We start from the raw sequence: 23,983 nt of genomic DNA, 5'->3' as shown, positions 1-23,983 counted from the left end.
CAAAAGGCATGGGAGGGCAGGGCCTCCTTATAGCACTGCTTTAAGTCTGAAGGCCTCACCCTCACCTAAAGTGCTGACAAGGGCCACGGCTGCTCACACCTGTCCTGCCCCCTTGATGCTGCAGTCATGGTGCTCAGCGCCCTTCCTCCCTGAGTAGAGCCCTGAGAAAGGCCCTCACTCTCCAAGGACAGGCCCAGCACAGGGCCAAGGTTCCCAGGGGTCAGCTCGGACTCCTCCAATATCCCCACTCTTCCCCAGACCCGCTTTCTTTAAGAAAAGAGAGAAGCGATGAAAGCTTCTGCACTTTGGCTTTTATAGACACACTTTCACTACAGCAGTTTCAGTCCAAGTGGCAGTGGGTTGGGTGTGTGTTGAGGGGTAAGGCTGTTTCTCAATAATATTAAATGATCACAGAATTATGATATATCAAGTTCCTGCCAATTTTCTAATTAAAAAAAAAAAGTAGTTGGGAGAAATACACAATTTGATCCAAGACTTTGGACACTGAATTTTTAGGTAATTACAGTACAAATTGACTTGCTTTATGTAGAAAAATATGTAGAAAATAGCTCCCTATAAAATATTAGCTAAGATGGAGTATTATGAGTTATAATGGAACCCCACACATTTGAGCTGTAGTGCTGTTTCTCCCTGGTTGGCTCCCGGGGCTTCGAGCTCTTTAAACATTCAGCACCCAATCACTGCTATATCCTCTATCATTTCAAGGATAAACTGAGCAGAGAGACCCCCACCAAACCATGCCATCACACACACACACACACACACACACACGCCCATTCCTCCTATAGACCACAAACATGAACTTCTGTCTACTAGGTAGAAATTCTTGATTTTGATGGGATGCTCCTACATGCTGGAGCATAAGCTAAAATCTGTTTAGCTTCTTTTATCCAACCAACAGCTAGCAGAGCACCAAAATATGTGCTTAAAAACACTACTGGTTCTCACAACCCAGGCATCCAACACAGAGTCACCGAGCTGCCACTCTGAACTCAGCCTGTGCTGGGTCTGGGGGGAGCCATAAAAACCCTAACAGAAGGACATGCGGGAGCTTTCTTTCTAGAAGAAGGGGACAAACAACAAGCAAGAGAAACATGAATGGGGTTAGATGGCAGTAAGTTCCACATGGTGAAAACTAAAGTAGAAGCTGGCAAGTTGAAAGCAGTGGGAAGGAGTGGTGGATGATACAATGTAAAACCAGGCATTCAAGGATGATTCACTGACAGGGTGACATCTGAACACAGACCACACAGACATCCAGCCTGGCTGTGACGTGAACTGCACGAGGGCCTCAGTGTTAGGAGAGGATCGCTGGCCCCAGGGCTGTGAGCCCTCCAGCTGCAGTGTGGAGAGGAGGCTAAGCACAGCGAGGAAGACAAAAGGAAACACTGGGGGCAGGCCAGCCAGGGACTAGGCCAGGGTTGGATGGGCACTGCACGAATAGCATCATTTGCTGATACTACACAGAGCACCATCCACAGTGACTCCTTGGGTGTGTGTGTGTGTGTGTGTGTGTGTGTGTGTGTAGGGAGGGGGGCACTCAAAGGAGATAAAGGGCTTCTGCCTTCCAGAGTACGTGGAATTCAGACAATTAATTGTACACACAGAGATGGGACCATTTTTGACCACGAATTTGCAAAGACAAGAGTCCTTAGCAACTAAGTTAGATCCAAAGATAAATGTGATGATGTGGTAGAGAGAATTCAAAGACAGCCCCAAGATGCCTGCCCCTCTAGAATGCACAGACTGCATGATTTCCTCCCCTTGAGTGTGGCAGGTCCTGTGACTATGATGGGACCGTCACTCCCATGATTATGAAACATTAAATAAAGTAGTATGTTATGTAAGACAGCTGTAGCAGACCAGGGGGGCCTCTGTGGCTTTGAAGAAGAGAGCTAGGACTAAGGGTGGTCTCCAAGAGCTGAATGTGACCCCCAGCCAACCAACAAGGAAACTGGGACTTCAGTCCTACAACATGAATGCTGTCAACAACTGAATGAATTTACAAGAGGACACAAGCTCCAAAAGAGAGCACAACCCAGCCACCCCTTGGTTTCAGCTTTGTGATATCCAGGAGCAAAGGACCCCTCAATGCTATGTCCAGACTTGTGATCTATAGGAACTGTAAGAAAATAAACACAAATGGTTTCAATCTGCTCACTTGGCAGTGACTAATGACTAAGCAATAGAGAACTTACACAAACGAGAACAAAGGTTATATGCTTTGGTCACATCTTACATTCAAGATGCCAGGTCAGTGCCTCACAACTGTCTTATTTAACATGCAAGTAAAATATTATCAACTCCATGTTTGAAATAAGCTCAGGTAACAAGGCACTGGGGATGTCACACCTCCCACACACACACCTCCCCAGGCCACTGTCTGCTGAAGCCAAGAAAGGATTTGGCAAATATTCCAGGAAGGTGTTTTGCAGACACTGATTCTGCAGTAACACTGAGTCTTTTGTCACCAAAGGGCTACCTTCTTGGATCCCACTTGATCTTCCTATTCTTCTGCTTGGACCAAGTCATCACCACGATGGTGTGTCGTGATCATGCTCATGAACAGTGACTATGTAAGACTTCACAACCGTTTACTCATGCAAATAAACCAACTGCAAAGGACTGAGAAGTAGGGCAGTGGCAGGATGTCTAGGAAAGTAAAGGGTTAGGGTTAAAGGTATAGAGGGGAAGGCGAAGTTTAAGGTGGCACAGTTTAAAGCTTAACATTTCCCAAAGAGCAAACCAAGCCCAGAAGAAACAGGAGGTAAAGGTGAAAATTCAGCAGATGGTACCAGAAAAGGTGAAGGAAGCATAGACTTCTTGGGCAAATGGTGGGAGATCCCTGTGATGGAGTTACAAACAGAAATTTAGCAACCACTCTTTAATAATAGGGCTTCCCTGGTGCCTCAGAGGTTAAAGCGTCTGCCTGCAATGTGGGAGACCTGGATTCGATCCCTGGGTTGGGAAGCTCCCCTGGAGAAGGAAATGGCAACCCACTCTTTAATAATACCTGAAGGAGTTCTTGCTTTAACATGGAACTGCATATTGACCAGACTTCCTATACCATTCCATGCCAAGAACTCTCTACAATTAGCAGATAATGTAACCATAAAGACAGAACTAACATAGGAAGATGAGACACTGGGTAAAAGTACGGTGATGATTTGGGAAGAACTACCAAAGTTCCCGGTTTGTGACACTGTACAGGACACAGGGATCAAGACCATCCCCATGGAAAAGAAATGCAAAAAAGCAAAATGGCTGTCTGGGGAGGCCTTACAAATAGCTGTGAAAAGAAGAGAAGTGAAAAGCAAAGGAGAAAAGGAAAGATATAAATATCTGAATACAGAATTTCAAAGAATAGCAAGAAGAGATAAGAAAGCCTTCTTCAGTGATCAATGCAAAGAAATAGAGAAAAACAACAGAATGGGAAAGACTAGAGATCTCTTCAAGACAATCAGAGGTACCAAAGGAACATTTCATGCAAAGATGGGCTCGATAAAGGACAGAAATGGTATGGACCTAACAGAAGCAGAAGATATTAAGAAGAGATGGCAAGAATACACAGAAGAACTGTACAAAAAAGATCTTCACGACCCAGATAATCATGATGGTGTGATCACTGACCTAGAGCCAGACATCCTGGAATGTGAAGTCAAGTGGGCCTTATAAAGCATCACTATGAACAAAGCTAGTGGAGGTGATAGAATTCCAGTTGAGCTATTCCAAATCCTGAAAGATGATGCTGTGAAAGTGCTGCACTCAATATGCCAGCAAATTTGGAAAACTCAGCAGTGGCCACAGGACTGGAAAAGCTCAGTTTTCATTCCAATCCCAAAGAAAGGCAATGCCAAAGAATGCTCAAACTACCACACAGTTGCACTCACCTCACACGCTAGTAAAGTAATACTCAAAATTCTCCAAGCCAGGCTTCAGCAATATGTGAATCGTGAACTTCCTGATGTTCAAGCTGGTTTTAGAAAAGGCAGAGGAACCAGAGATCAAATTGTCAACATCCACTGGATCATGGAAAAAGCAAGAGAGCTCCAGAAAAACATCTATTTCTGCTTTATTGACTATGCCAAAGCCTTTGACTGTGTGGATCACAATAAACTGTGGAAAATTCCAAAAGGGATGGGAATACCAGACCACCTGATCTGCCTCTTGAGAAATTTGTATGCAGGTCAGGAAGCAACAGTTAGAACTGGACATGGAACAACAGACTGGTTCCAAATAGGAAAAGGAGTACGTCAAGGCTGTATATTGTCACCCTGCTTATTTAATTTATATGCAGAGTACATCATGAGAAATGCTGGGCTGGAAGAAATGCAAGCTGGAATCAAGACTGCCAGGAGTAATATCAATAACCTCAGATATGCAGATGACACCACCCTTATGGCAGAAAGTGAAGAGGAACTAAAAAGCTTCTTGATGAAAGTGAAAGTGGAGAGTGAAAAAGTTAGCTTAAAGCTCAACATTCAGAAAACGAAGATCATGGCATCCAGTCCCATCACTTCATGGGAAATAGATGGGGAAACAGTGGAAACAGTGTCACACTTTATTTTTTGGGGCTCCAAAATCACTGCAGATGGTGACTGCAGCCATGAAATTAAAAGATGCTTACTTCTTGGAAGGAAAGTTATGGCCAACCTAGATAGCATATTCAAAAGCAGAGACATTACTTTGCCAACAAAGGTTCATCTAGTCAAGGCTGTGGTTTTTCCTGTGGTCATGTATGGATGTGAGAGTTGGACTGTGAAGAAAGCTGAGCGCCGAAGAATTGATGCTTTTGAACTGTGGTGTTGGAGAAGACTCTTGAGAGTCCCTTGGACAGCAAGGAGATCCAACCAGTCCATTCTGAAGATCAGCCCTGGCATTTCTTTGGAAGGAATGATGCTAAAGCTGAAGCTGCAGTACTTGGCCATCTCATGCGAAGAGTTGACTCATTGGGAAAGACTCTGATGCTGGGAGGGATTGGGGGCAAGAGGAGAAGGGGACGACAGAGGATGAGATGGCTGGATGGCATCACTGACTCGATGGACGTGAGTCTCAGTGAACTCCGGGAGTTGGTGATGGACAGGGAGGCCTGGCGTGCTGTGATTCATGGGGTTGCAAAGACTCGGATACTACTGAGCGACTGATCTGATCTGATCTGATCTGACCAAAGTTCCCACAATATTATACAACAGAGAGTGTTTTCAGATATTGTCACCCACTAGTGGATTATGAAATCAAGTTATTGAGTTGTAACATCATGTATTTTACAAAGGTAAAGATCAATTTTTTAAAAATCAGAGGGTATCCCACAAAAAGAATGTTCTGTAAAACTTAGGTTTTGGTCACGTACAGCCACATAGATATACACATTGCTTCAAACCTACTGTTGTGGAAGCCCCAGGTCAAAAGTGAACAGGCTCAAGTTTCTGTTGTGTCTAGAAGGGATTCTTTCATCCTCCTGGTAGGTGCTGGGCAGCTGCAGGCCCAAGTCTCCTGACTAGCAGATGACTTCCTGCTGTTAATGGTGCTGGGCTAAGTCTGGTCCCCTATGACTTCTGTCTGGGTCACACTGATGCTGCTCCTAATTCTACTTGATGTCCTGCAATGATCACATTCTAGAACTCTCGTGGAGAGTTTTGTCAGTAAGAGATATCCTTGCTCATCTGCTTCTTATGGACAACCTCTGAATGAGGGTAGGAGGTGGCTGCCCAGGATGGAGAACACAGACGGCAGACACCTGCAGCTTAGGAGCAGTGAGACTGTGATCTTCCAAGCTCAGAACAGTTTCTTTCTCACTGTTCTATCACCTTCACCATCAAGATGTTTCCTGCGGAATTAGCTTGACTCTTGACTATAACTAGAGCTGCCCAGCTCTGGGCACAGTGAGGGCTGAAGGGTAACCTGTCCAGTGATCATGAACTTGGTACAAAGGCGGAAAGCAGATATAAGAATAAAAATTTAGGAGGGAAAAAGATGGCGGAGGAGTAGGTAGACATGGAGTACATCTCTCTCCACAGATACATCAGGAATACACCTTCAGACACAGACGTGCATGCAGAACACCAGCTGAGAGCAGACAGGAGAACCTGGCCGGTGGAAAAGAATATATAGAACCACGCAAAACTCGGTAGGATGAAGGAACTAGGGGGAAAGACTGGAGTGTTAGTAGGACTGGACCTGCCCACAGCAGGTAGGGGAACTGAAGCAGGGGTCCGATCCCCACAGCGGGGCAACTGTCTGAATCAGAGGAGAAATAGTTAAGGTTGAGGGTGAAACAGCTGATCTGCATCAGCCTAAATGGAATGAGAATCAGACAGTCCTTGCTGCAGCCATACATACCCCAGACAGGAATGCTGGTCTCCTGGAAAGCACAGAGGCTGGGAGCTGGAGTTTAGGGAATGTGGAGCAATCCCAGGGCGAGGGCTGCTGTTGACTGCAGACAGATGGATCGAGGGGATGTTAGGGAGGAGACTGTGGCAGGAAATGATGGAAGAGGAAAGGCAGGCAGCCATGGAAGCAAGGCAATACTGCTGAGTCACACCATAGTCTCTCTCTTCCCACACGCCAGCATCAGCAGCTGAACAATAGACAGGCTGGCCCATCAAACGCCTGATGTCCTGAACCACAGAGTAGGATGCCAGCCAGGGTGCTTCTTTCAGTGACTGATGCCCTGAACTCCAGAGTAGGACCCCACTCAGGGTGCCCCTTTAAGTGCCTGACACACCCAAACGACAGACAAGGACTCCAGGCAAGGGAGCCTTCTAAGTGCCTGAATGGGCAGAGCTATGGAGAAAGAGTGGCCAAAGAGGCCTTCTCATTGCCAGCTACAAGAGGCTCAAAAACAGACTCTGACAGGGCCATAACTCCTGCGGCAGAGGCAGTCTGTGCTCCTGCACACTTGGTGCTGTCAGGGTCCCCGCAAGCCAAGCAGCTGCTCCACCTTCAGGCTCAACTAAGTGTCTTATGTCTATGCGCACAGGGTTGATTCGGTTGTGTCCGACTCTTCGTGACCCTGTAGACTGTAGCCTGCCAGGCTTCTCTGTCAGAGAGGGAGTTCTCCAGGCAAGAATACTGGAGCGTATTGGCCAATACTGGTTGCCATATTCTTCTAGAGCACTATATTTCCTGCTGCCCTAGCCACCAACTCCCCTGAGTACCTGGTGCTGCCAGAATCCCTGCAGACCCAAATCCTGCAGTGCAGCCTTAGGAGCTAAACCCCAGTGGACAACCCACATGTAGAGGTGGAAATAAAACCACAGTTGAAACCCAGGGGTACTGTGGCTAAGGAAGAAGACCCAAAACCTTTCCACTAGCTGTACAAGCTGCAGATTAAATCCACATGATCAACTAAGCAGACTCTGTGTCTAATGGAATATATAAAAGGCCACTGAGAGCTCCCACAAAAGAAAATGCTCTAGCTCTGATGGCTGTGGACACTGAAGGCAAGAACACACAGGAGTAGGACCAGATTAGAATCTGAGCTGCCTCCACAGCAGGTCCAGAGATCAGCACAGTGTTGGAGGGCATCCTAGGGAGGTGAGGGGGACTGTGACTCCCAGCGAGGGAAAGGATTCTGACAGCGGTGACTCAAGAAAAACATTTATTCTTCTTCTTTTTTTTTGACTTGTTCTGTAGATTCTGTTGGATTTTTCTCCCCTTTTTCCTCCTCTGTTGTAGTTGTCAATTTTATTGGCACTAAGACATCCAACTAAGCTTTTGAGCTTTTTTTCCCCCTCAGTTACATTTTTTATTGTTGTCATAAACCTCTGCCTCCTAGTTGGGCTTTTGCAGTTCTGTGGAGTTTTTCTCTTTTTTTTTTTCTTTTCTCTTTTTTAATTTTAATTTTTTAAACCTATTATTATTTTTCTACATTTATTCCTTTGTTTGCTTTTCCTACTGTTCTTTTCTCATTGCAGTTAATCTTTAACATACATAAATCTTCTTTATCTACCTGAACTCTGCATATCCATTCTTTCTTTACTTTCTCTGCTTTCCTGTCAATATATTTGCTAGTTTTATTTTCATTGCTTTATTCCCCAATTGGCACCTTGCTTTAGTTTTCTATTCCAGTTTGTGCTTTAATTAGTTTTGTTCTGGTAGATATAATTTTTGGTTTCCTTTGTTTGCTGGGTCAGTCTATTGTACTTTATTTTTGTTGGACTGTTTTGATTTTGCTTATGGGTGTGTATATGCATATGTGTATATTCAGTCACATTTGCTAATGTTGTTATAAACCTCTGCCTCTACGTTGGGCTTTTGCAGTTCTGTGGAGTTTTCCTTTTTTATTCTTCTGTTTTTTTTTTTTTCTTTTCTCTTTCTTAGAATTTTAATTTTTTAAAACCTATTGTATTTTTCTACATTTATTCTTTTGTCTGCCTTTCCTATTGTTCTTTTCCCATTTCAGTTAATTTTTAATGTATATAAATCTTCTTCATCTACCTCTATTTAATTTTGCATATCTATTCTTTCTTTCCTTTCTTTCTCTTCTTTCCTCTCAACATATTTCTTAGTTTTGTTTTCATTGCTTTATTCCCCACTTGGCACCTTGCTTTAGTTTTGTTTTCCAGTTTGTGCTTAAGTTAGTTTTGTTCTTAACTGGTCAACATAATTTTTCATTTCCTTTGTTTGCCAGGTCAATCTACTGTACTTTATTTTTGTTGGACTGTTTTCACTGCTCATGGGTGTATATGTATATATGTATATTCCATTATTTTAATTATTATTTGCCTGATTTTGTAACTGCTGTTTGTCTGGGGTTCATCTTTGGTTTCTCACTTTTGGATATTTGTTTTAACCTCACTTAATGCCATAACAAACCACTTGTGGAATCTTTGTTCCTGACCAGAGATCAAGCCCTGAGCCTTTGGAGTGGGAGCACTGACTCCAAGACCCTAGACTACCAGAGAACTAACCCTAGGGAGGATCAAACAGTGAGAACTCACGCAAAGGAAACCACTTGAATACAAGACCTGGCATCACCCAACCACAAGTAGCATCCTATGCAGGATGCCTCACCTAAGTAAGAAACAAAACAAAAAAACAAACCCAATCATCAGCAGACATGATTACCACCTCATTCAACCTTGCCCATAAGAGGAAAAATAAACAAACAAAAACTCAGCACAAATTTCACCCTAAACAAAGCTCACACAAACCACTGGACCAATCTTAGGAGGGCAGAAACCAAAAGGAAGAATTAATTCAACCTTCTTCAAGGAAATAATTCAACTTTCTTTGAAGCCTGGGAAAAGGAGACCTCAAACACAATACCTTAAAAATAATAATAATGATGAAAACCAGAGAAATACTGAACAAATGAAGGAACAAACTAGAAACACAGAAGTCCAAATAAATGAAGGGGAAATAGGCAAACTACCTGAAAAAGAATTCAGAATAATGATAGTAAAGATGATCGAAAATCTTGAAAACAAAACGAAGAAAATGCAGCAATCAATTAACAAAGACCTAGAAGAATTAAAGAATAAACACACAGAGACAAACAACACAATTACTTACATTAAAAATACTCTAGAAGAGTCAATAGCAGAATATCTGAAGCAGAAGAACAAATCAGTGAACTGGAAGATAAAATGGTGGAAATAAATTCTGAAGAGCAGAATAAAGTAAAAAGAAGGAAAGGAGCTGAGGACAGCCTCAGAGACCTCTGGGACCATATCAAACACACCAACATTTGAATTATAGGGGTCCCAGATGAAGAAGAGAAAAAGAAAGGATATGAGAAAAATTTTGAAGAGATTATAGTCGAAAATTTCCCCAAATGGAAAAGGAAATATCAAGTCCAGGAGGCACAAAGAGTCCCATACAGGATAAACCCAAGGAGAAACATGCCAAGACACATACTAATCAAACTAACAAAGATTAAACACAAAGAAAGAATATTAAAAGCAACAAGGGAGAAGCAACAAGTAACATACAAGGGAAACCCCATATGCTTAATAGCTGATCTTTCAGCAGAAGCTCTGCAGGCCAGAAGGGAATGGCAGGATATATTTAAAGTACCGAAAGGGAAAAATCTATAACCAAGATTCTGAACCTGGCAAGGATCTCATTCAGAACTGATGGAGAAATAAAAAAGCTTTTCAGACATGCAAAAGTTAAGAGAATTCAGTACCACAAAATCAGCTTTACAACAAATGTTAATGGGACCTATAGAGTCAAGAAATACAAGAGAAGAAAAAAGATATACAAAATCAACCCCAAACAATTAAGAAAATGGCAATAGGAACATATATATCAATAATTACTTTAAATGTAAATGGATTAAATGCCCCAACCAAAAGACACAGACTGGCTGAATGGATACAAAAACAAGGCCCATATATATGTTGTCTACAAGAAACCCACATCAGACCTCAAGACACATACAGACTGAAAGTGAGAGGATGGAAAAATTCCATGCAAATGGGAAGCAAAAGAAAGCTGGAGTAGCACTCCTCATATCAGCCAAAATAGGCCTTAATATAAAGAAGATTATGAGAGATAAGGAAGGACTCTACATAATGATCAAGGGATCAATTCATTAGGAAGAAATAACAACTGTAAATATCTATGCACCCAACATAGAAGCACCTCTATACCAAAGACAAACACTAACAGGCATAAAAGGAGAAATTGACAGTAACACAATAAAGTAGGAGACTTTAACACCCCACTCACACCAATGGACAGATCGTCAAAATAGAAAATTAATAAGGAAACACAAGTCTTAAATGATGAGTTGGATCTCCTTGATATCTTCAGGACATTCTATCCAAATGAGGAAGAATACACCTTCTTCTCAAGCACACATGGAACATTCTCCAGGATAGACCACATCTTGGGTCACGAGTCAAATTTCAGTAAATTGAAGAAAATTAAAATCACAATCAAGCATCTTCTCTGACCACAATACTATGAGACTAGATATCAATTACAAGGGAAAAAAAATGTAAGAAATACAAACACATGGAGACTAAACAACACGTTTCTAAATAACCAACAGGTTACTCAAGAAATCAAAAGGGAAATCAAAAAATTTCTAGAAACAAATGACAATGAAAACACGACAACTCAACACCTATGGGATGCAGCAAAAGCAGTTCTAAGAAGGAAGTTTATAGCAGTATAATCCTACTTCAAAAAACAAGAAAAACATCAAACAGACAACCTAACTTTACACCTAAAACAACTGGAAAAAGAAGAATAACAAAACCCCAAAATTAGTAGTAGAATAGAAATCATAAAGATCCGAATAGAAATAAATGAAAAATAAATGAAAGAAACAATAGTAAAGATTAATAAAACTAAAAGCTGGTTCTTTGAGAAGATTAACAAAATTGACAAACCTTTAGTGAGACTCATCAAAAGAAGAGAAAGAATCAAATCAACAAAATTAGAAATGAAAAAGGAAAGGTTACAACAGACAGTGCAGAAATACAAATGATTATTATAGACCATTATGAACAACTATATGGCAATAAAATAGATAACCTAGAAGAAATGGACAGATTCTTAGAAAAGTTCAATCTTCCAAGACTGAACCAGGAAGAAATAGAAATTATGAACAAACCAATTATAAGCATTGAAATTGAAACTGTGATCTAAAATCTCCCAAGAAACAAAAGCCTAGGATCAGATGGCTTCACAGGAGAATTCTATCACACATTTAGAGAAGAGCTAATGCTATCCTTCTAAAACTCTTTCAAAAATTGCAGAGGAAGGAGCACTTCCAAATTCTTCTATGAGACCACGTGGCATCACCCTGATACCAAAACCAGACAAAGACAACACAGAAAAAGAAAACTACAGGCCAATATCACTAATGAATATAGATGCAAAAATCCTCAACAAAATTTTAGCAAATAGAATTCTGCAACACATCATAAAGCTCATACACCATGATCAAGTTGGATTTATTCCAGGAATGTAAGGATTCTTCAACATATGCAAATCAATCAATGCAATATACCATATTAACAAATCGAAAGATAAAAACCATATGATAATCTCAATAGATGCAGAAACAGCCTTTGACAAAATTCAGCACCCATTTATGATTAAAAGTCTTCAATAAATGGGCATAGAAGGAACCTACCTCAACATAGTAAATGCCATATATGGTAAGCCTACAGCAAACATTACTCTCAATGGCAAGTAACTGAAAGTATTCCCCACTAAGATCAGGAACAAGACAAGGGTGTACACTTTCACCACTATTATTCAATATAGCTCATGAAGTCCTAGCTAAAGCTATCAGAGAAGAAAAAGAAATAAAAGGAATCCAGATAGGAAAAGAAGTAAAGCTCTCACTGTTTGCAGATGACATGATACTGTACCTATAAAACCCTAAAGATAGTATCAGAAAATTACTAGAGCTAATCAGTGAATTTAGCAAAGTTGCACGATACAAAATCAATACACAGAAATCACTTGCATTTCTATATACTAACAATGAAAAACCAGAAAGAGAAATTAAGGAATCAATCCCATTCACCATTGCAACAAAAAGAATTAAATATCTAGGAATAAACTTACCTAAGGAGACAAAAGAATTGTACACAGAAAATTATAAGACAATAATGAAAGAAATCAAAGACAATATAAACAGATGGAGAGATATTCCCTGTTTCTGGGTAGGAAGAATTAATATTGTGAAAATGAGTATACTACCAAACACAATCTACAGATTTAATGCATCTCTATAAAATTACTAATGGCATTTTTCACAGAACTAGAACAAAATATTTCATAATTCATATGGAAACACAAAATACCCCAAATAGCCAAAGCAGTCTTGAGAAAGAAGAATGGAGTTGGAGGAATCAACCTCCCTGACTTCAGATTATACTACAAAGCTACAGTCATCAAGACAGTATGGTACTAGCACAAAAACAGAAATATAGACCAATAGAACAAGATAGAAAACCCAGAGATAAACCCATGCACCTATGGGTACCTTATTTTTGACAAAGGAGGCAAGAATATACCATGGGGCAAAGACAGCCTCTTCAATAAATGGTGCTCGGACAACTGGACAGCTACATGTAAAAGAATGAAATTAGAACACTCCCTAACACCGTACACAAAGAAAAACTCAAAATGGAGTAAAGAGCTAAATGTAAGACCAGAAACTATAAAATTCTTGAGGAAAATATAGGCAGAACACTCAATGACAGAATTCAAAGCAAGATCCTCTTTGACCCACCTCCAAGAGTAATGGAAGTAAGAACAAAAGTAAACAAGTGGGACCAAATTAAACTTAAAAGCTTTTGCAAAGCAAAGGAAACTATCAGATCAGATCAGATCAGTCGCTCAGTCGTGTCTGACTCTTTGCGACCCCATGAATTGCAGCACGCCAGGCCTCCCTGTCCAGCATCAACTCCCAGAGTTCACTTAGACTCATGTCCATCGAGTCAGTGATGCCATCCAGCCATCTCATCCTCTGTCATCCCCTTCTCCTCCTGCCCCCAATCCCTCCCAGCATCAGAGTCTTTTCCAATGAGTCAACTCTTCGCATGAGGTGGCCAAAGTACTGGAGTTTCAGCTTTAGCATCAGTCCTTCCAAAGAAATGCTAGGGCTGATCTCCTTCAGAATGGACTGGTTGGATCTCCTTGCAGTCCAAGGGACTCTCAAGAGTCTTCTCCAACACCACAGTTCAAAAGCATCAACAAGATTAAAAGATAACCCTCAGAATTGGAGAAAATAATAACAAATGAAACAACTGACAAAGGATAATTTCCAAAATATACGAGCAGCTCATACAACTCAATACCAGAAAAACAAACCAATCAAAAAGTGGGGAAAAGACCTAAACAGACATTTCTCCAAAGAAGATATACAGATGGCTAACAAACACATGAAAAGATGCTCAACATTACTCATTATTAGAGAAATGCAAATCAAAACTACAATGAGATATCACCTCACACCATCAGAATGGTCCTCATCAAAAAGTCAACAAACTATAAATGCTGGAGAGAGTGTGGAGAAAAGGGAACGCTCTTGCACTGTTGGTGGAAATGTAAATTGATCCAGCCACTATGGAAGATGATACGGTAATTCCTTAAAAACTAGGAATAAACCACATATCACCCAGCAATCCCACTCCTAGGCATATACCCTGAAGAAAACAAAATCAAAAGAGACTATGTATTGCATTCTTCATTGCAGCACTATTTACAATAGCTAGAACATGGAAGCAACCTAGATGTCCATGGACAGATGAATGGATAAAGAAGTTGTTGTAGTTAAACACAATGGGATATTACTCAGCCACAAAAAGGAACACATTTGAGTCAGTTCTAATGAAGTAGATGAACCTAGAACCTATTATACAGAATGAAGTGAGTCAGAAACAGAAAGAAAAATACTGTATTCTAAGGCACATATACAGAATCTAAAAAAATGGAACTGAAGAATTTATTTACAGGGCAACAGTGTAGAAATAGACATAGAGAATAGACTTATGGACATGGGGAGAGGGAAGGAGAGGGTGAGATGTATGGGAAGTGTAACATGGAAGCTTACATTACCATATGTAAAATAGATAGCTAACAGGAATTTGCTGTATGGCTTAGGAAACTCAAACAGGGCCTCTGTGTCAACCTAGAGGGGTGGGATGAGGTGGGAGATGGGAGGGAGGTACAAAAGAGAGGGGACATATGTATACCTATGGCTGATTCATGTTGTGGTTTGCAGTAAACAATGAAGTTCTGTAAAGCAATTATCATTCAATAAAAAAGAATTAAAGAATAAAAATTCAGTGAGGCTTTTTCTCTCCTTTTTTTGGTGTGTAGAATTCTGTGGGCTACACTCAGAAGCTGTGGGATGTGATGCAGAGGAACATTGTTAGGATTGAACTGTACCTCCCCAAAGTGCCTGTGTTTAAGTCCTTACCCTCAGTGTGACTGAATTTAAAGATGGACTCTTTAAAAAGGTAATTACGGTTAAATGAGGCTGTAAGGGTGGGGTCCTGATTTGATAAAACATTTCCCTTCAGAGGTGTATTCATCAGGAAATATCTACTGCTTTGAAACCTGAACTCCTGCAGCAAACTAGCTCCCATTGAAGTGACATGAAGTGAAAGTCACTCAGTCATGTTCAACTTTTTGTGACTCCATGGACTATACAGTCCGTGAAATTCTCCAGGCCAGAATACTGGAGTGGGTAGCCTTTTCCTTCTCCAGGGGATCTTCCTAACCCAGGGATCAAACCCAGGTCTCGTGCATTGCAGGCGGATTCTTTACCAGCTGAGCCACAAGGAAAGCTCCTTCTTCCAATGAACCTGCTGGTAAATTGGGGCCCTAAGCATACCCCTGCTGACATTCCAAATAATTTCAATTATAAAAATAATGTTAAATGTAATACGGAGCTTAATTAAAAGTAGCCAACATTAGCAGGCAGTCTAGCTACTAAATAAGTCATCATCTGCCACACCCGGTCTTGTGCTTCCAGTGCACAAGCCTTGAGATGGCATTGCTGTTCCAAAGGACAGCTGAAGACTGACTTAAGCCCATGACCTTGTCTCCGCTGTGTACAGAGCTGCTTAGGAGGAGACAACAGAACTGTGTTTTCCTTCTTGTCCTACTCTGTGTGCCAGATCTTCAAACTTGCAGTAGAAAGGAAGTCAGTGCTTTTCAGTACCATTAATACATCTACTCCCAGATCCCAGACATTTCGAATTATAGGTCTAAGCCTCTGAAATACACGATTGCTTTAGAAGAGTGAAAAGAGCATGTACATTAGCTGAAATGGGCCCCTGGGTCTGCTTCTTGTTAACCAAGTATTCTCCACTGTATCCCAGGATCCAGCACAAGTTGCTACAAGGACAGAAAAAGAATGGTCCATTCTAAGCAGGTATGAACACATAGGTAACATCAGGGTGTTTCCCTCCAGGAAAATGAAAGGTGATGTAGTTTTGAGGATACTTCTGCCTGCAAGACTGTCTGCCCCAAGTTAGAGATTTGCCACAGCAGGGATTAAATGCAAATATAACAGGATGGCCCTTTGGGAGTTCAAGGAGCCTAAGAGGTAAGCACGCGCCATCTCAGCACTGCCCAGGAAGGGAAGGGTCTGCACACCAGACACATCCATTCTCGGCTTTTGAGTCACATAAACCTCAAGAGTAGAGAGAGCAACATCAAGTCAGAGAGTGTCCAGTATTTATAAAGTTACAAACTCTATTAAAAAAAATAGCCAACTGTTGGTGAAGAGATTTTTTATTGTGCTGTAAAATGGTAATTTATGTTTAAATTGACTCATGGAAAATCATCCCAGCATTTAGTGCAGCCACTTCAGAGCCACTGAAGACTCTGTGAGAAGAGTCTTCAAGGTAGAGGACTAGACATGGAGTTCATGGGGGATGGTTTTGTTTGTTTGTTTTGGTGTTAAAGAAAGGAGCATGGCTGAAATAAGGACATTTTAGGGTTTTAAGTAAATTCCCATCAATCCCATCTCAAGCACAAGGCCAGCTCTTCCCAAACATGCTGGGATAAATCTCAGTGGGCTATTTTCTCCCTTCTATGTATCAGCCAGAACATTTTTTTCCTCTTAGTTTCTTAGTTTGACGGTTGGTCTGTTCTCCTCAGTTATATACCATATGGATCTTGACACCTGGACCTGCTTCTTACAGGACCATTATTATCTGCATTTTCCCACAGAGCAGAACACAAGGCAGATGCTTAAGGACTTCCTGAGCTAGAATCAGGAAGTACATTCAAGGTTATCAGAGGTTTTCAATTCAACTGTGAGAAACTGGGCTCCTGGAAAACACTCAACACAGCCCCACAGTATGAGAGAAAACTCCAAAGGCGAAATGAAACTAGGGGCAGAGGCAAGGTCGTCGGTGCCTCGGCATACAATGCCCCTGGCAGGTCCCCACCAAGAACCTGAAGAGCTCTGCTCCCACTCCCATGTATGGAGGAACCCACCCCCCTCTCCCCGCTACATCACTGACTCACCTTCCCTCTCAACTTCCCCATTAGAGGCTGGCTGCCCACATCTTCCACAGCCATTCCAGTGAGAGTACACCCTCCATCATCTGAAGGGGTCCTCATGTTTCTGGAGTCTTCTTACCTCCAGGAAAGCATGCCCAGTTTCCATACAATTGGCTCCCCATCATCAGGAAAAAATGCCCATTCACTCTTCCCACTGCAGCTTCAGACAGTATTAACATTTTTAGCAACCATAACACAACTGAGTCATAAAGAACTTTCTGTCAACTAAGCTTCCAAGCTTTTCTCAGTCAGTAAGTTCTATCTTCCCACCCTGTACTGGTACACGGCTCAGGAACCTAAATATAGGATCTTACAGTTATTCATAATAAAATTTAAACGTATGAATCTGGTTCATTATTCTAGCCAGTCAGGAGCTTTGGGAGCCTCATTCTGTCACTCAAGGTATTCACTATTCCTCCCAGATTCCTGTCACTTAAATCAAGAACCAAGTTTTGTTGGCCCCAGGAGTGCAGAATATATCCTGCTCCTCTTCTCTGCAATGACCATAGCATAGCCCCACAGGAAGGTCAGGTGTAACCATGAGGCTTGGGCCTGAACAGACAGGGGGATCTTTCACATCCTAAACCACAGCCCAGAACCTGACATCTTCCACAGTCAGGCTACCTGGAGTAAGAAACTCAACGGAAGAGAAAGAGAGAAGGCCACTCCACATAAAGAGTCTTGGCCTAGCTCATGGAAAGTCAGAGAGGAGAGGGCCAGGAGTATAGGCAGAAAGGAAGGACCCTGCTGGAAGAGAGGGGGCATGTGCACCCACGCACGTTACCCAAACACTATCTGGTGTTCTCTGATGAGCTGTCTTGGACAGATCAGTTCCATTAAAGACCTTCCTTCCATGTTGGTATTTTATTAATCATACTTTTATATGTACAGCTATTACACCAGCCACAAATCTACCTAACTGGCCTGTTTATTTAGACCAGAACTCCCTATCTTATCAGTTGGGATAAGACACCTGCTATTACATGTCTCCATGCATCTCAGGACTGTCAAATCATAGTCTCGTGATTCCACTGAAACAATGAGCCCAACCTCACAGGATGTTAGCAGGCAAATCCAAATTAGCTCCAAATGATCACAAAAGGCCCCATTAATCATTTTTTTTAGATTCTCCTGAAGCCTTCACATGGGTTCCCTACTATTTTGCACTTAAAATCTCAGTAGTCTTCTTGCTTCAGTAGGCTGCTTGCTTTCTTGACATCCTGGGAATTCCTGCCTCTTCTCTCCTTAAACAAAGTCTTCTGTGATTTTCATGACATTTCAGGTTTCCCACTAATTCCCCGAAGCGCTCTTCCTGTTCAGATGGATATCCATGTGTCATATCCATCTCTTTCCCAATATTGAGTCTATCATCCAAAATATATTACTTACCACCAATTCTACCTTCCCATAACAAGGTTTTAAAATATTATTTAATGCATTAATTTATTTTTAGCCTTATTATGGCATAACACAGAGAAGGCAATGGCACCCCACTCCAGAACTCTTGCCTGGAAAATCCCATGGATGGAGGAGCCTGGCGGGCTGCCGTCTATGGGGTCGCACAGAGTCGGACACGACTGAAGTGACTTAGCAGCAGCAGCATGGCATAACATGGCAGATCATATTTCCAGCCTTTCCTCCCAGACCTGCCTTGGGAAAGTTCTTCATTTCAACAAGGCAGCAGTAAGTCCTCCCATGCAGAACCCTTTACCTGTGGGCCTCTAAAGAGGAAAGGAGGCAGCCCAGGAGGAGCCCCTGCAGCTTCAGGTGGACACCCTGTGATGAATGGTCGAGAAAACAGTGGCTTTCCACTCTGGTTCACTTCCAATTACTGGGCAATTTCAGATACACCTCTGAGACCTGTGGATTTGGAATCGCTGCTCAGGTGAGTCCGGAGAAGGCAATGGCACCCCACTCCAGTACTCTTGTCTGGAAAATCCCATGGATGGAGGAGCCTGGTGGGCTGCAGTCCATGGGGTCGCTAGAGTTGGACACGACTGAGCGATTTAGCAGCAGCAGCAGCAGCAGCTCAGGTGAGTCCAGAGCACGGCCAAGACGGGGAACCAGGGCCCTGCGCTGGGAACACGTGCCTTGGTCCTTGCTCTCAGGGCACCCGGCAGGAGCACTGCAGGGGAGGAGACAGTGCCTTGGCTTTCTTGATCTGTTTTCTTTTTTAAATAGCTTTACTAAAGTATAATTAATATACAAAGAACTGTGTATATTTAATATGCAGTTTGTTGATTTTGTACACATACAAACCCACATATAATACCACCATCACAAACAAGGTAACAGACATATTCTGGTAAGTTTCAGTATTGAACATCTGTGAGAAAAAGTCTTTTCAGAAGAATTTTCACCTCTCCAGTCACAGGCTTTAAACCTTATATGTCTAATATGCTGGCTTATATGTCTTATATGCTGGCTTATATGTCTTATATGCTGGCTGTCATGTCAAAATCTTCACACACCTGAGGAGTCAACTTCAGCTGAGGAGTCACATGTTAGAATCTTTTCCTTCCTAGTCTGACTTGGTTTCCCTGACAGGCAGAGGTTTGCCCATCTGTGGAGATAGATGGTTACAGTTTGATTACCTTTCAATACCTCATGGTGAAGTCACACATATCTGGGCTGTAAAGAGGGGGGTGCAGTGGCTGTTACAAGACCAACCATGAACCTCTGGGGTGGGAGGAGGTGCCCTGAGTCATTCCTCCAATGACACATCTTTTACCAGAAAATATTTCAAACCCGAATAAACCAAAATCTGTTGTACTTAGGGTAGCATATGGGCTTTACGTAGGGAAATTGATGCTACTTCCTCCATGGAGAAAACATTGTAAGTGCTTATTACAAGACGTAAAATATAACAGACTAAACAGGCTAGAAAGTGCTCGTTTCCCTGCCACCTCCAAGCCCAGCTGCAGCCAGAGCTGAGTAAGCAGAGGAGGAAAGATAGCCTGAGTCGCTTCCCCACAGGTACTGGGCTCTGCTGGCTCCAGATTTTGAAACTCTGCCCTTGTGTTTCTGTAGTAGAGGTTTCTCCTCTTCCCTCCTTTCAGTAAATTGCTGATCATTTAATATCAATTCTATCCAAATCTATCCTGGAAAACAGAAAACTTATCCTTCTATAGCTTGGGTAAATTACCTCTCAGATTATAAAGTAAATTCTGACCAGCCAGGTATTATTGAAAATGAAAATCAGAAGGCCTCCTATTTTAGAATTAAAGAAATCTGATACTAAATTTCATTTCATTGAAATAACACAAGCAAGGCATAAACAGAATGATGAGTATGGCCAAGAGCTCTGGAAAGCAGATAGATTATAGGACCCATCAGCTCAAAAATCTAGAAACTTGGATTCGGATTGACACCCAACTTACTTTCTCAGCTTGACTTTTACTTGAGTTGGTTTAACTCTTCCTTACGTGTTCAGAGCTCCTAAATTTATATTCTGTCTCTGGAACCTCCTGAACTGCAGAATCAAAGCCTCCATTGCTGGGATGTTGTGCAAAAACTTCCAACTTGATATCCCCCACACCCTCCTGCAAAAACCCTTACTGAGCCTGTTTTCTTCACACTTGCTCTCACTGTCTGAAAGCAGAGACATCTAAGTTCCTGACTCCCTTCGTCCCCACCCTGATTCTTCTGAGGTACATTTGAGCCCACTGACCTATTTCTCAGCCCAGCTTCACTGAAGGAGTCAGATCCACCACCCTGTGCCCTCAGTGCAGGGCAATCTCCTTAGCTCAGGGCTGCACTGGTAGCCTTCTCAGAGGCCAAACTGGTGCCGTAGACTCGCTTTATGAAGAAGGAGGTCTCAGCTCATCAGAAGGCCACTGACACCCTCTCAGTGTGCCACACCCTCCTTCTTCACTTCAGCCCCCGCCGTCAGCAAGGTGGGCTAAACTCCAGCCTTGTGGTTTCCCAAATACACTCTTACCAGAGCCTCTGAAACTGCTCCTCGGCTGTCAAAGGTCAGCTTTGTGAGGACTTCCTCAGCACCACCCCTTATTCTCCCCCTAGGACAGAATCCTCCCATTGCTGTCTTTCCACTTCTGACCATGTACAATATCTGCTCATTGCTAAAGGAATCTATCCCCCTCAGGTTGCTTAAGAGCAACCCTAGCACATTCTTGTACACATAGCTCAGGTGCTACCACAGTTCCTGGCACATTACAAGTGTTTGCCTTTAGCAGAGGTGATGCCTTTAGCAGAGCTCCCCATGATACAACAACACATAACTAACAGGAACCCAAAGTACAAAGTGTCCTCTGATCACAGCGTTCCACCCAGTGGTGCTAAGGAAGGTCAGCTGCTCCCACACTCTGATGGCCAATTATATCATGACATTTGGGAGACTAAGAGTATTTAAAAAAAATATATAAAGCAAGCATAACTTTTGCCTCAGCAATCCAGAGATGGATTTTTTTTCAAATCCATCTCACAACAAAGTAAGTTCCAGTACGTGTAGGAAAATGTTTATTGAGCATGGGGACATACCAGATTCCTTTCTCCAAACTCCTGGGACTAGATATGTGGAGACTGAAAACTGTCTGGAATTACGAATGATAAGATATGTAACACAATGTGCTACATAACACTGCCAGCAAAATCTGCACTGAAATACACAAAACACCTGTTCAAGTGTTCACCTTCACAAACAAGGTCATTAGCCTGAGGTGGGCTCTCATGGCTGGCTGCCAAGCCTAGTAAGCAAGCTGAAACCTGAGCCAGATTCCTGGGAATGCCTCAAGGTTGGGAAGGAAATCAATAGCCAACAGTACTTTCCCAGACTAGGCAACCTCTTAAACTGTAGCCAATCAAATCATTTCTTTGTTTGCTTCTCTATAATAAACACCTGGCCCCTGGCTCCCAGAGGTGGAATGTTCCTCACCACTGCCAGGATGGTGCTGCCCAACTTGAATCGATATTTCCTCCAATAAACTCTTGAAAATTTTAATACATCTCAGTTTATATTTTAGCACATCACAATAAATGGAATTCTAAGAAGAATTTTAAAAGCCTCATGTTGTTCAAATCCATTCTTGCTACCAAGTGAATTATTTAAAAATTTGTTTATGAGTACTGTTTCAAATTTTAAAATAATAGATAAGGAAATGCAGACCTTCAAAACAAAAGTGGCACTCCTGAATGTACAATGATTATAACGGAATGTATAAATGAATTATGGTACCTCCTCAAGGAACACTCTGTCACTGTGAAAACCAATGAGGTTGCTTTGTATATTGATTTAGAAGAAGATTTACAATAGATAGTTAATGAAAAAATCAGGTTACAGAATACATATGAAACTTGATATTTTAGAGGTTGTCTTAGTTTTTTTTTTTTTTTGGACAATATAACAAAATACTACCAACTAGTTGGCTTATGAACAACATAAATTTACTTCTCACAGGGGAGCTGGGAAGTCCAAGATCAAGCTTGTGGTTGTGTTTTGGTGAGACCCCTCCTGGTTCACAGCCTTCCCACTGGGTCCTCACATGGAAGATGGGGTGAGGGAGCTCTCCAAGGGCTACTTTGCAAGAGCACTGCTCCTCCCTCATGACCTCAGCACGTCCCAAAGGCTTACTTCCTAACACTATTATCTTTGTACATTAGGAATCAACGTGGAAATTTGGGGGTGGGGCACAAATATTCAAATCATAGCAGCAGTCTAGATATCTGAAAGGAGAGTTACAGTGGCATGTTTCTCCCTGTTCTAAGGACATGAAAATGCCCTCAGCTTACACCAGGAGTCTTCATTGAGAAGCCCAACAACAAGAATGAGTGAGAAGAAAAGTTCTTCTTTAGTGTATCTGTCCCTGGACCAGATACCTCCCCCATCCCAGGCTGCTACCAAAGGCTGTGCTCAGCTGCTTCACCAGTTGAAATCCCCTTGCCCTGCCCTATCCCCACCTGGCACAGACCTCAAGCTCCCCAAGCTGCTGGGGGCACTGGGCACAGACAGTCATAATGCAGGGTCCCTGAGCTGATACTGACACCAACCTCCTAGCTGGGTGCAGGCTCTACAAAGCCTGTTTCTGGGATCTTGATCTGATACCTTGGAAACAGTTCACCCACTTGCATCTTTGATTATTTAGAGCAGAGAAATGAACCCAGAGAGGCGTGATAAACCAGGTAAACCAGCTTTGTATTTTGAACAAAGCTTCAACACTCCAACGGGAAACTTGGAAACAGGGTCTGAAAATGGCCTGGTCGAAATCAATAGCCAGAGAAAAACAGTGCTGGAAGTAACGGCCCCTCCTAAAGCTGCAGGAGATGGGCCTCAGTGGTGGTAGGCAAATAACAGGTACTCAACAAAGGTTGCAGGAATCCGGGCATGATCCTGATGTGTGTCCTCACTACCTGTTTATGCATCCTGTCTTCCATTTATATTCCTTCTGTTCCCTTTGTTCTCTGCTCTGAGCTGGGTGGGCAGTTGTAGATTCCCTCAAGTCTCAGTGGAGATTTTTAGAGGTTCTTAGTTTGTTTCAATAGATCACATTCTCTATTTCAATGGTACTTAGAGATGAATCCAAAACCAAAATAGGTACACAAACACACCACCCAGAACCCCAATGTCCTGCAGCTCTGTTCCATCCATGTGGCGGCTAGAGGTGTGACCCAGTCATACAAAAAGACCCTTGAAGACACTGAGGGCCCAGATGGAGAGCTTGGCATCTCCTGCATCAGTTACTTCATTTGGAAAATTAGGCAGGGATGGTCTTAAGGTTTCCTCAGTATTCCACGAGAGTAAAGGTACATGAAGGAACTTTTGTGTCCGTTCCCACTTGCCAGCTCTACAGAGGGCCACAGGGTCCTGCTGGTTTTAAATCACTGGTGTCTAGTTAAGGAGACCCAACCTATTTCTAACCTACCTTCAATTTTCTGGAAGGAATGACCAGATCCATTTCTATTCATAAAGAAGAGGAAACAAGACATCTAAATCACCAGCTTTCTCTGGCTT

The 23,983-nt window shown here is 42.2% G+C and overlaps 1 protein-coding gene across 2 annotated transcripts in view; it reads right to left on the bottom strand.

Moving 5' to 3' along the window:
* VOPP1 (VOPP1 WW domain binding protein) overlaps window positions 1–23,983 on the bottom strand; it is a 180,184-nt gene that overhangs the window by 42,240 nt on the left and 113,961 nt on the right.

Source organism: Bos taurus, chromosome 22, assembly GCF_002263795.3.
Source record: "Bos taurus isolate L1 Dominette 01449 registration number 42190680 breed Hereford chromosome 22, ARS-UCD2.0, whole genome shotgun sequence".
Lineage (NCBI taxonomy): Eukaryota > Metazoa > Chordata > Mammalia > Artiodactyla > Bovidae > Bos > Bos taurus.
This window is presented reverse-complemented; position numbering and strand designations above follow the sequence as displayed.